This window comes from Salvia splendens, chromosome 9, assembly GCF_004379255.2.
Source record: "Salvia splendens isolate huo1 chromosome 9, SspV2, whole genome shotgun sequence".
Taxonomy (NCBI): Eukaryota; Viridiplantae; Streptophyta; class Magnoliopsida; order Lamiales; family Lamiaceae; genus Salvia; species Salvia splendens.
Window position 1 is genome coordinate 25895905 of NC_056040.1, and position 14481 is coordinate 25910385.

At 44.6% G+C, this 14481-nt stretch overlaps 1 pseudogene; it reads right to left on the bottom strand.

The window, feature by feature from the left end:
* Positions 1-297: 297 nt before the first annotated feature.
* LOC121749696 overlaps positions 298-14481 on the bottom strand; it is a 36256-nt pseudogene continuing 22072 nt past the window's right edge.

The window sequence follows — 14481 nt, forward strand, 5'->3', positions numbered from 1 at the left end:
ATACGATAGCTGTAGATGATTAAATGTGTATACATTAGCACAGCCCATTCTTTTGTTGTATAATTTCTGTTTTAGAAAAACTCGATTATGTAATAGATATCCTAATTTATAGTTGTAAGAAAAGTGTGCAACTTGTGTGCAGTGAAGCAAGGTAAAGAAGAGAGAAGCAGTGAAGAATGTTTTATAAATGACTTCCATCCAATTCTTTATCATGACATGAAACGAAAGAAACAGATGAAGATCTCGATCTGGTATCCGGCGCTTCTTCGATCTGAATCAATTTGTAAAGCTGACTCTTCACACAGTGTAGTGTTGCTGGATGGTTTCGATGCCCAATCCCTCGAGCTTCACCATCGATTCAACATGTCCCTTGAGAGTGTGGATTTCCCTCAGCCTGTAAAAAAGGAAAGTGATTATGATTGAAGAAATCATATACAGTTATATATGTTTCCAGCAACAGGTACCTGGCAACTTCAGCTCTTCTCCTTGCCTGCTCTGCAATTGCAGATAACTCGATGTGATCCTTGTTGTTCTCTGATACAGTCGACAAGCCACGGAGAGTACGTTGAGCCACGGCCCATTGCGCCTCCCTCTCTCCCTTGCCATAGTCCTTCTTGGTAGTGAAAGCGGTCTTATTCTGAATCATGGAATCCCAAGCTTTACCAGTCAAGGCAAGGCGAATGAAGAATTTGAGGATGTCGAGTGGGAAATAAGTGATGATGCTGTAGATCCAGATCACTCCAGCCCAGCCCCATCCAATGCCTTTGATTCTTACAAATTCCCAGTTGGCATAAACAACCATCACCGTGGCCACCTGAATAAACATAAATAAATGAATAAAATGATACCACATGCACCAATGAATGGATCACATACAAAACTCACCAACTGTGCTGCGAAGAAAGCAAAAACAAGCAAGAGACCGGGGCGTTCGACAAAAGACCAGCCTCGTGACCTCGTCACGAAGATGAGTGCTTGACTGATGATGCTCACTTGAAGATAGAGAGCAGCTGTAAGCTCATCCGGACTTTCCCTCAAAGACTTCACTTTGAAAATCGCCTTAATACAATAAAAAGAGATGCATGAATGAATGAATCACCATAGTTTTTTTTTTTTTTTTGAGTTGAGTTCATGAGTTGAATTACAGAGAGATAGTCAGTATCAGCTGCGAGGTAGAAGAAGATGGCGGTTATGATAGCCATGTAAGTCCCAAGAACAATGCCGGCGGCGAAAATCTCATTGAGCTTCCATGAGTCGGGCATGGGAGACAGCTTGACTTTGACCTTGGCTATTCTCATGATGGTTCCGTCGTTGAGGATTGCGATGATGAGAACCATGAAGGGCGAGAAGTCGAACTTCCAGATCAGGGCGATCAGCATGAATCCTAGAACGATACGGATGGTGATCGAAACTGCGTAGATGGTGTAGTTTTTCATCCTCTGAAAGATGGCGCGGCTCGTCAGCCTGCGCTCACGATCACGCTTAGACCCGGCTCCGTTAGCACGATGTCTGACGCGCTCCTGGCCGCATCTGTCGCGTCAGCAACCGCAATGCCGATGTCGGCCTTCTTCAGGGCCGGGGCATCGTTCACTCCATCCCCTGTCATGCCGCATATGTGTTTTCTCTCTTGCAGTTTCTTCATGATCTCGTATTTGTGTTATGCACCATCAGTTTTTATTACTGCTTCTGTTTCCTAAAAATAGAAATCCATTTCTTTTTGTTCTTCCGTTTCTTAAAAATAGAAACTCTCCATTTTAGGAAATGGATCTTACAATCCACTACTTTTTATGCCCATCTCTCTTACTTTACTAATATTGCATTAAAACCCGTGACTTTTTTTTGGTTTCATTACATGGGAAAACTCCAGCAAAGCCATCGGCTTTCTCAATGAGTTCCTCAATGGGAATGGAAGCAATGGACTCATCCTTACTTTTTCCAAGAAGTGATGAAGATGGGTACATGTTGGTGCCCATGCCTAGCCTTCGCCCGGTCTCCTTACCGATGGCAAGCTGATCGCCCGTAATCATCTTGACGTTGACGCCCAGCTCCAGGGCTCTCCTGATGGTCTCTGCGCTATCATGTCTCGAGGATCAAACAGAGGCAGTAGTCCCACAAATTCCCATGCATCACCGCTGCCCTCCTTCGATTTCTCCGAGATTGTCTGTAACATACATAACACCATAACTATAATACATAATGAGTAAAACAAAAGATATGTATGCATGCATCACCTGTCGTGCAACGCCAATAGCACAAAGGTCGCGGTTGGCAAAGTTGTCGATGATCTCTTGTGCCTTCTTCAAGGCTTCCCCTTTGAGGTCTGATAAAGCTCGTTTCATGCATCTATTTTAGATATAAATTTTGTGTTTTGTACGGTGCTAATGCGCATTTATTAGTCCAGATGCGAGAAATATTCTGCCGGACCTAAGAACGTGTTCTATTTACCAGGGCAGAGGAAACATGAGCAAAAAGTGAAGAAAAGGAGCAGAATCCTCGAGGGCATAAATGTCAAACCACAAAGACCGATTGCTCTAGGGATTGGAGCCGTTCATATAAATACGAAGAAAAATATCAAAGAAAAAAGTTTTTTTTGGAAGAGAGGCTCTTAGTTAGAAAATTCCTTAGGTGTTTCGGGTCGCTCTCTGAAATCACTCACTTAGCTCACGCACTTGGTTCCATGGGAGATCTGGGGTAGTATAGTGTGGTTTTCTGTTCAATTGGAAGGTGTAACACCGCTCCGATAAGGAGCGAAGAAACAATTTACTTTTTGCACGTACTTTCTCTCGCCAATTTCCTTGCCGGAAATTCGACGACTGTTTTGTGACTTGTTTGCAGTTTATGGTTAATCTAGCTCTGTTTTCAGTTTTCGTTTTGATTCTGATGCTTTATGTTCTGTTTTACTGAGTTGGATGCTTTACGCAATTGAATTGTTGATTGGAGTTGAGATCGGTGAGATCGGAGTTGATCTAGCGAATCGAGGTTGAATCGAAGTTGAAATGGTGTTGAAAGTTGTGGATCTGGTTTTGTTGGTGTTGAATTTGTTGGATCTAGTGTAGATTTCATTTTTAATGTTTGAATCTGAGTACGCACTTTTGGATATGCATAAAATTTTCTGTTATTGTTGATTTGCTTGACCTAGTAGATTAGATCTGGTGATGTTTAGCTTAATCGTCTCGTTTAATGTTCGATTGAAGTATGCTATGTTTTTATGTTCTATTTTTTTCATTTCCTGTTCGTTTGCTGAAGAAGATGAAGTCGATCGGTAGTTATAGACGAGTTTGCTTTAGTTGGTCAGTTGCAGTTTTCTGTCAGTAGCTAGTTAGGGAAATCTGTTTTGTTGTTTACTTTAGCATGCTTAGTGTCTAGCTATTTTGGGAAACTCATTTACTTGACCCAGGAAATTTGGTGAATATTCTAAAGTTGAATTTGGTTCAAATCATGCAGGCATTTATACTCTACGTACTTCCAATTTTCTAGATCTGGTATTTAGAATAAACTAGAATTAATTTCCCAGGCCCAGTAGTTAAAACTCAACCCTCTTGTTGCGTGGCAGCAGCCGAACCTCCAAAACTTCTCTCAATGCATTCTAACCCTTCCGTCCTCGTGGATTCGATCCCGACTTCCCTATACTAGCCAATAGTGTAGAGGGTTGAGGTTTTGAAGCGGGGTTGCTGTGACAATGACTGCATTCTGAAAGTTCAAGATCTCCTAGACCCTGTGCTCTAGCGAATCCTCTAGACCTAAGAATATACCTTTAAAAGACTAGCCATCTCAATGCCGCTCCAAATGGCGCCGTTGCCGGGGATGGATGGAGTTGTTTATGCTTGCATTTAGAGATTTTTGGCGTACATAGTTTTAATTTGTTGTTTTTCGTTTTCTTTTCAGTTTATGAGCAGATGTACAAGGTCTGGACACCAGAATAGCTCATTTGGTTGGAAAGACGATCAAACTAGTTGGCAGATCAAGAAAACAGTCTCCCATGTTACTACCCGATCTGGGTTGACAACAGGAGATCCGGTCTAGCTGAGTTCCGAAAGTGACGACGACCTAGTCCCGCCCATTAAGAAGGAAGTCGAGTCAACTGCAGACTCAGGCGAAGAAGGAACCGTCAGAATGGTGGCTGAACCAGACAACTATCCAGAGATCAGTTCGCTCAACGCTCATTTGAACGGTGATCAGGCATAAGCAATAGTGATCACCCCAGCTCAGAGGTTGATAGACATCAAGACCAATGTACTGGCAGTTATGCCACACTTCTATGGCTGCAAGATAGAATGTCCCTACGAGTTCCTACACGAGTTTTGCAAGCTCAGCAGTATTCAGAAGAGGCTACCCAACTCTACCGAGGAAGATTATAGGCTACGTGCTCTTCCTTTCACACTGAAGGGAGAGACGAACACCTAGCTACTGAGGCTGCCGGCAAACTCTATAAACTCTTGGGCAGACTTCAAGCTACTATTCTTGGACTACTTTTTCCCATCAAATAAGACAAATGCAATCAAGAAGGAGATTCTGGCATGTCGACAGGATTATGATGAGTCTCTGAGCCAGTATTGGTCCCGTTTCAAGGGATTGCTCGATTCATGCCCTAACAACCGAATGTGCGAAGCAGAGGTTTACAACATCTTTTATGAAGGGGCGAATCCGGAATCTAATGATTTACTAAACTCTTCGAGCGGGGGAAATTTCACCAAGAAACAAGTAAGCGAGGCCCGAGAGATTTTGGGTAGGCTAATCGATGCTAAGAAGGCGTACGACTCACCTCGCACCATTCTTAAGAGGGGGAGTGTAGAGGCAGTGAACGCGCAGAGTGAAGACCAGATAGATGCGAGGATAGACAAGCTGGAGAAGGCAATTCTGATCGCCTTAGGAAAGAACAATTCCTTAGACTCAGGAGAGAAGATCAAGCAAATGCCAGGTCCAGAGGAAGTATACCAGTGCTATGGTTAGCAAAGCGAGGGAGATACCCAAGCTCAGGCGAATTCCATGGGAAGCTGGAATCCTAACGGAAGTTGGAACAGGCAGGCAAATGGATGCTCCCTGGAGGGATCACCCAAAGTTCAGATGGTCCGACAATGATCCTAATCTGCCACCCCAACAACAGAGCAACAACTATTCAAACCCTCAGGAGCGACAGCCGAACTGGGTGAACAGAAATTAGGAGGGGAACAATTGGGGCAACCGGCAGCAAAATGACCATCCCAACTGGGTAAACAGGAATCAGAACAACCCAGCAAGTTCATACGTGCCGCCACATCAGAGAAATTACCAAAGCAACCCTCAGAATTCTCAAAACAACCATCAAGGCCACCAGAGACAGAATCCGTAATACAATAACCCTGGAGGTCCAGGAAACTTTCGCCCGAATCAGGGGCATGGCCCAAACCACCCTCAAGGGCCGAATACCAGCCAGCAGAGCTCCAGACAGCCGAAAAGCATTGATGAATTGGTGAATGATCTGGTGAACTCGCAGCAGCACAAGAACGGTGGCCAGGACAAGAACGGTGAAAAACCAGTACCCCAAGAAGCTGACCAACACTTCTCAGGCCCAAGAGTTGAGGTGGAGATAGAAGAAATCAGGAGAGAGATGGGAGAATCTTCCAAGGTAGACGTTAGCAACAATGAAAAGCAAGTAAAACCCTTTCCCTACAGAGGGGAACTTATGAAGAAAAGGAGGATCCAACGGACTTCATGGAAATTTTTGGGAAGCTGGAAACTAATCTACCGTTTCTCCACGCTTTAAGATTGCCCATCTTCAGTAAGTTTATCAAGGAGTTTATCGCTGGGAAGACTAAACCCAGCGGCAAAATAGTGATTGGAGAAACCGTGTCGGCAGTGATTCAGAAGAGAAGAATGCCCTCCAAGCGTACTGATCCAGGTATGTTCACTCTCCCCATTTCGATTGCGACATTAAAGTCGAGCATGCTATGTGTGACCTAGGAGCGTCAATAAATGTTTTACCGCTTTCCCTTTATAAGAAACTGGAAGGAGTGAGAATGGTTGATACGAAGGTGGTAATTCAATTAGCTGATATATCGTGCATCAGTCCTAAAGGCATGTTAGAGAATGTAATAGTCAAGGTGCATGATTTTCTATACCCCGCTGATTTCCACGTTATCAAGATGAGTGAGTACCAGTCTGCTGAGTCTAGCGGAGTGCTTTTAGGAAGACCATTTCTACGCACCGCTAAGACAATCTTTGATGTTTTTGATGGAACTATTTGCTTAGATTATCATGGAGAAAAGTTCACTTTTAGCATTGATAAGACTATGAAGAAGCCACTGGATGTAGAAAATATGCATGTTGTAGATGTGATTAACCCCCGTGTCCAAGAATTTCTTGAGACAGAATTGATGCAGGAACTGGTGAAATATTCGGAATTGAGTCACTCCATCGACAAAGAGGTGGCCAATTGGTGCGAGGCAGTAAACATACTGGGAATGACAGATAAAGAGTTAGCAGAAGCAATTCTGGAATTTTATAAAAGTCCTGAATCTGTCGGGTCCAAGGGATTAGCCTGCGTAGCTAATATGGAAAATTTACCTGAGCCTGAAGGATTAATTACCAAGGAGGTAAAGAAGAACCCATTACCCCAGAAGACAAGTTCAACAAATAAGGAACTGAAGACATTGCCCCCAGGCCTCAGATATGCTTATTTGGAAAAGAACGAGATGTTCCCGAAGGTTTATCAAGGACTTTGCAAAGATCGCACAACCACTTACCCGCCTCCTGTAGAACGACGTAGACTTCAACTTTGATGAGGCATGTCAAGGGGCCTTCCAACTTCTGAAAGAAAGGCTTGTATCAGCCCCTATTATCAGAGCTTTAGACTGGAATTATCCCTTTGAGGTAATGTGTGATGCCAGTGATTATGTAGTCGGAGCAGTCCTTGGTCAAAGAATTAAAGGGAAGAACTATGTGATTTTCTATGCATTAAAGACCCTGAATCAAGCCCAGAAAAATTATGACACCACGGAAAAGGAGATGCTAGCTGTGGTATACTCCTTTGAGAAGTTCCGACCATACTTGTTGGGGTCGAAGGTAATAGTATTAACTGACCACGCAGCGATAAAGTATCTACTGGTAAAGAAGGAGTCCAAACCATGGTTGATCCCATGGGTACTATTACTTCAAGAGTTCGACTGGGAAGTGAAAGACAAGAAGGGCACCGAGAACAGGGTAGCTGACCATCTTAGCAGAATTTTCCAAGGAGATACTGAAGAAGCTATACCAGATGCGTTCCCGGAAGAACATCTATACTTTACAGGGGGACCCTCGAGCCTTATTCGTTGGGACAAGGTGATGGCCATAACTGGAGCTGGAGTTTCTGAAAATGGGAAGCATCCGCTGAACGCAGAACCATGGTTTGCTGACTTGGCAAACTACTTAGTCACAGGGGAACTGCCCAGTGCTCCAGAAATTTCCCGGGCCCAAAGGATGAAAATCAGAAGCGAGGCTAAATACTATTTTTGGGATGATCCGTATCTATGGAGAATGGGATCTGACCAAGTAATCAGGAGATGCATTCCGGAATGGGAGCAAAGAGACGTACTGGACCACTGCCATGCATTAACGTGTGGAGGAAGACTGCTCGGAAGGTTCTAGATAGCGGATTCTATTGGCCGACATTGAATAAGGATGCTTATGAGTACTGCCAGAATTGTAACCGATGCCAGCAAACCGGGGGAATTTCCACTCAGAGATGAGATGCCCCAGATTCCAGTAATCGTCTGCGAGGTGTTCGATGTTTGGGGGATGGACTTCATGGGTCCATTCCCATATTCCTACGGTAACTCTTACATATTGGTGGCAGTAGATTACGTGTCAAAATGGATAGAATCCAAGGCAACTACCACGTGTGAGGCGAAAGAGGTCACGAGGTTTCTCAAGGCAAATATTTTCAGTAGATATGGGGTGCCAAGGGCGGTCATTTCAGACCAAGGAACGCATTTCTGCAATCGGACAATGGAAGCTCTTATGAAGAAATACGGGGTACATCACAGACTCTCTACTCCGTATCATCCACAGAGCAACGGTGATAAGTCGTATTCTAGGCCTTGGTTACGGGTCAGTATGATGTGCTTAATTGATTATATTTGCAAAACAGTTGTTTAAAGTGTGCAGGTTAAGCATTCTAGCCAGTAGGGAAGTTTCGGAATGTTTAGGTGAAGAAGGCGCCAGCATGATCTCATACTGATCAGTATTCGTGCTAAAACGGCTTGAGATGAAGAAGACGGATAGCTGGGATGGATTACCCACAATTAAGGGCAAAGAAGTCAAATTGCAACGAGGATTTACCCTAAAATCAAGGGTAGCCTCCCTATAAAAGGAAGCCAAATTGGAGAGGAGCGGGATTGACTCATTCAACACACCATCTTTAGGTAGAAAGTTCTCTCGGTAGTTTCAGTCTTTCAGCCGTGTCCCACTTCTTGCCTCGCCGTAGCCATGATCACTTGACGATCAGATGTTCCCAGAATTCCAGTCATCGTCCATTCCAGCCAGCAAGATCGTAGTTTAGAGTCTCATCGCCCGGAGTGGCAAAACACTTTTACATTGCTTTCGTAGTTTTAAATTTCTCGCTTTCCTTACGTTGGATCTTGTTTACCTTGGGATATTTTCTGCTTTTGAAATACTTTGTTGAAGATCCGAACGTGTTTATGCTATGAAGTTGATTTCCGTTTCGTTTATTGTGGTGTTTCTTTATTCCCTTGCCTAGTTAGCTTAGATCTAAAGTTTCTCGGTGTTTAAAGTGCTGATTCTCTCAATTCCGTTTACGTAACAAATTTCTTTAGGATAGATAAACAAGTACTGTTTGATCGGAAAGTAGGTCGTTGAATGCAAAGCTTAGTTTTAATTTCTGAATCGTTCTTTCATGTTGACCAGTATGCAGAAGTCCAGTTTCAGTGTTTGATTTCGGATTTGATTTCTTAGTTTTGGATCTGTGTTTGTAAGCTGTTAATCTGAGTTTTTTCCGTGTTGAATCTGGAATTGTTATCTGAATTTTGGAAGTGTTTGTTGAAGAAGATGATGTCTATTTCAATTGGAGGGGACCACTTACTTTTCAAGATGCTTTTGCTTTTGTCCTTCACTTTTAGTTAAGCCCTGTCAGCCCAGTCACAAAACTTCCACTACACTCTGAATATTCTGTTTAGCCCGAAATAGAAACCCGTACCTTCCAAATATTTTCTGTTACAAAATTGTCTCCCCATTCCACGTACACAGTTACATTCCAAATGTTTTCCTTACCGCCTGACCAGTAGAACACCTCCTTTAAGTTCCAGCCTAGGTAGAAACTCAACCCAGCGTGGTAGCTAACCAAATCTTCCGATTGTCACCGCGGTAGTTTAAGAACGCACCATCTCTGTGGGATTCGACCCTTACCACCACTATACTGATCAGTAGAAGTGGGTTGAGGAATCTTTGAAACCAAGGTCTAGGTTAGTTAGGATTTCTATCCTGATCAGTAGGATATATCCTTGCTTGAACGACACCTCCGCACCTTAGGTCCTTTCAAATGGCGCCGTTGCCGGGGATGGATAGCGTTATTTGCAATTACTGTGAGTGATACTTCGGTGTATATATTGTGCATAACCTTTCTTTTTTTTTTTCCTTTTCTTTTCAGTTTATGAGAAGCAGTTCGGCTCCTGACCAGTGGAGGCCGAAGATACTTCAGCGAGGATCGATACTCGTAACCACTCGATCCGGGTTGTCGACGGCTTTATCTGACTTAGGTTCGAGTAGCGACGAAGAGCAATACAACATAGAAGGACCAATACCAGAGGAGATACCACTGTTGGAAGGCATTCCAGTTCTGATGGCCGCCAACGGAGATGAGGATCCAGAGATCGGTACCCTTAACGCGCATACCGAGGGAGAACCATCGCAAGCCATAGTCGTCACTCCAGGGCAAACCGCCTGCGATGTGAAGCCTCATGTGATCGCGATTCTGCCTACATACTGTGGGAAGAGCTATGAAGGGCCGTATGAGTTTCTGCATGAGTTTTGTAAAATTTGTAGGGCGCAGAGGAGACCAGCAGGAGCGAATGAGGATGATTATAGGTTAAAGGCCTTGCCATTTGTGCTCAAGGGGGAAGCCAACACCTGGTTCATGCGCCTGCCCCCCAACTCCATTGAGACTTGGGCCGATTTCAAGTCAGCATTCCTAGGCGAGTTTTTCCCGTCATCAAAGACAAGCGCGCTGAAAAGGGAAATAACTAATGTGAAGCAAGGATATGATGAACCTTTGAGCGATTATTGGGCAAGATACATGGGTCTTTTGGAATCATGTCCCAACCATCGCATGGCGGACATTGAAGTGCATCATACTTTCTACGAAGGTATGAACGCGGTAACCAAGGATCTAGCAAATTCATCGTCAGGAGGAAGCTTCACACAATTACGGGTCAGTGAAGCGAAGAGAGTCCTAAGGAAGCTACTGAATGCAAAGAAAGAGTATGACCATTCAAGGGAAGGATATAACCGAGAGCGGGCTGCTGTTGTCTTGTCTACTGATCAGGAAAATAAACTGGAGCAGAAAATGGACTTGAAGATGGATGAGCTGAAGAAATCACTTCTGAGTGCGATCGAGAAGAGCACCCCACCACCTCCCCCAGCTGGGAATTACAAAGGTGCAGAACAGGGAAATCAAGGACCGAACTATGAACAGCCTAGTGACTACGTGAATATGGAACAGGTCAATGCTGCGGGGTACTTCAATTCCAGTGGGCATTGGATTCAGGGTAGACAACGGGATGCACCATGGAGGGATCATCCAAACTTTCGATGGGGAGACGGGGGCCAAAATCAGAACCAAGGACAGAACCAGTATAACCCCAATCCAAACCAAAACCCTAACCGTGGACTAGCAAACCCAGACTACCAGCCCAACTGGTCAGGAAGAAACCAACAAACCCAAAATCAAAGCCCACAAAGCCAAAACCCGAATCCTGTTTATGTACCACCCCACCAGAGAAACTTCCACAGTTTCCAAAATCAGCCAAATCATGCACCCCAACACCATCAAAACCAAAATCAGTTTCAAGCCCAGCACCAGAATCAATATCCTCAAGATCAGTACGTCCCTCCTGCCCAGTATAACCAATACCCGCCTAATCAAGGCCAGCAAAACTTCCAGAACTACCAACACCAAGGGCCGAATCATTTCCAAAGTCCGAACAGGCCAAGGAGGTCCGTTGAGGACATGATGGGTGAAATGCTAGCGTCACAACAGAGCATCAAAGGAGAATTGCAATCCCATAACGAGGTCGTGCAGGGGATGCAAAATGCCCAGAAAGAACATAAGGCGAACATGGATATGATGAATAGGCAGTTAGCCCAACTGGCCAGTTCGGTGGGTGATTTGAAGGGAAATGCAGGGAAACTACCATCTACAGTCCAAATGCCCGAAAAGGCAAATGTGAGTAAGGTTACGTTGAGGTCAGAAACTACTTATGACGCGCCTCAACCCAAACGACCTAGTGGAGGATCTAACGGAACGAAGATAGGAGGCGATACCGTTTCAGCGGAAGAACTAGGGAGACCTATGCCTCAGATGCAGGATCCATTCTTCTTGGATGCTACACCAATTGCAGGAGATGAACCCGAAACCCTACTGACCAGAAAGGAACCTCATCGAGAGGAAGAGCCCAGAATGGAAGCCCAGACTCAGGAACTACCCCGGAAAGACTCCAAGAAGGTTGCTAAGGGACAAGTAGATGAGAAAAAAGGGGAGAAACCATTCCCATTCCGATTTGTTACAAAGAGGAAGAAAGAGAACCCGGTTGACTATTTGTCGATTTTTGGGAAGTTGGATGTCACCATACCATTTCTCCAAGCCGTGAAACTACCCCCCATTGGGAAATTCATAAAGGATTTCATAGCCGGGAGAGCCCAGAAGGATGGCAAGATTGTGGTGGAAGGAATAGCGTCAGCAATAGTGCAAGAGAAGTTACCACCCAAGAGGGCCGATCCAGGTATGTTCACTTTGCCTATAGCTATAGGAGATGTGAAGGTCAAACATGCAATGTGTGATTTGGGGGCGTCCATAAATGTTATGCCATTGTCTATCTATAACCGATTGAAGGGAGTTAGATTGTCTAATACAAGGGTGTTGATCCAACTGGCTGATAGGTCGTGCATAAGTCCTGAGGGAGTTTTAGAAAACGTGTTAGTAAGAGTGCATGATTTTACCTATCCTGCTGATTTTTATGTGATCAAAATGAGTGAGCATGAAGCGAGGGAGTCGAGTGGAGTCTTGTTAGGAAGACCTTTTTTGAGAACGGCTAAGACAATAGTAGACATGGCCGAGGGGACAATTTGCATTGATTTCCATGGAGAGAAATTTACTTTTGATATCAATGAAGCCATGAAGAAACCGATTGATTCTGAAAATTTGTGTTATGTTGACGGAATTGACCCCCTTGTCCAAGATTTCCTTGAGACCGAACTATTGCAGGAAAAACTCCAAACATTAGATGTTTATGAGCAGGCTGACGTCGAAGCCGCTGCATGGTGTGAAATGATCAGTAGCCAAGGGTTGACTGATGAAGAAATAGAAGTAGCAATCAAGGAATTCTGTCAGAAATCGGAGTTCACTGGAGCCGCAGGGGTTCAGCTACCAGCCAGTATAGAAGAACCATCGAAGGGAGGTTTAGAAAAAGAAGGAGAGATTGAGAAAAACCCTCTACCCGAAGACACACTTCCACCTCAAGTTGAGCTGAAGAAGTTGCCACCAAATTTGAAGTATGCCTTCCTCGGAGGTGAGGACTCCTATCCAGTGATCATCAGCAGCAGCCTTACGAAGGAACAAGAAGCTAGGCTACTAACCGTGCTGAGCAAGAACAAGAAGGCGATTGGATGGAGTCTTACAGATTTAGTTGGAATTAGCCCCGACGTCTGCATGCACCATATCAGGCTGGAAGATGGAGCAAGGGCACATCGAGATGCCCAAAGGAAAGTAAACCCTAACATGCGAGAGGAAATATTGAAGGAAATCTTGAAGTTGTTGTCGCTAGGGATTATCTATTCAGTGCCAGACAGTGAGTGGGTCAGCCCAATCCACATGGTTCCAAAGAAGTCGGGAATCCAAGTCGTCCAAAATGAGAGGAATGAGCTGATTCCAACGAGGCTAGTCACGGGTTGGCGAATGTGCATCGACTACCGCAAGCTGAACAATGCAACAAGGAAGGATCACTTCCCTCTGCCTTTTATCGACCAGATGTTGGAGCGACTCGCTGGGAAAAAGTACTTTTGCTTCCTGGATGGGTACAACGGATATTTCCAAATCTACGTGGATCCTGAAGACCAGGATAAGACCACCTTCACTTGCCCAATTGGAACTTATGCATACCGGCGCATGCCTTTCGGCCTATGCAACGCTCCAGGTACGTTTCAACGCTGCATGATGAGCATATTTTCTGATTTGATTGAGGATTGCATAGAGATATTCATGGATGACTTTACGGTCTACGGAGACTCGTTCGATTCTTGCCTTCATCATTTGGATATAGTTCTTGAGAGATGTCAAGCGAAGAGTTTGGTTTTGAACTTTGAGAAGTGCCATTTTATGGTCACCGAAGGGATTGTTCTGGGACACGTGGTCTCAGAAAGGGGAATCCAGGTAGATCGAGCAAAGGTGGACGTTATATCTAAATTACCGTTTCCTACTGATCAGAAGGGGATTAGGGGTTTTCTGGGGCATGCCGGATTTTATCGACGATTTATTAAGGATTTCTCCAAAATCGCCCAACCCCTTACCAGGCTACTTCAAAATGACGTGGAGTTCGTTTTTGATGAGCAATGCAAGGCTGCTTTCAATCTTCTCAAGGAAAAGCTGATATCCGCACCTATCATACGGGCTCCTGACTGGGACCATCCTTTCGAAGTGATGTGCGACGCCAGCGACTTTGCGGTAGGGGCCGTGCTGAGTCAGAAGATCGATGGGAAGAGGTACGTAATTTTTTATGCGTCCAAGACTTTGAATCAAGCCCAGCGGAATTACGATACCACTGAAAAAGAGATGCTGGCAGTGGTGTATTCTTTCGAGAAGTTCCGGCCGTATTTGTTGGGATCCAAGGTCATAGTATATACTGACCATGCAGCCATTAAGTATCTGATTGCCAAGAAGGAATCCAAACCACGCTTGATCCGATGGGTACTCTTGTTACAAGAATTTGATTGGGAGGTAGAAGATAAGAGAGGAGTCGAGAACAAGGTGGCAGACCATTTGAGCAGAATAATGCAAGATGGAAACAGTGACGGAGTGCATGATAAGTTTCCAGAGGAACATTTATTTGAGGTGATTTTTGTGCCCAGGGAAATTGATTGGGAAGTAGTGTACAAACTTACTGGTCAGAATGATACAGCAAAAGGAAAGGAGAAGGTGGGGCAGGAGCCATGGTATGCGGACCTGGCTAACTACCTAGTAACTGGAGAACTTCCAGAAGCACCAAGTGTTACCAAGGCACAAAGAATGAAGATCAA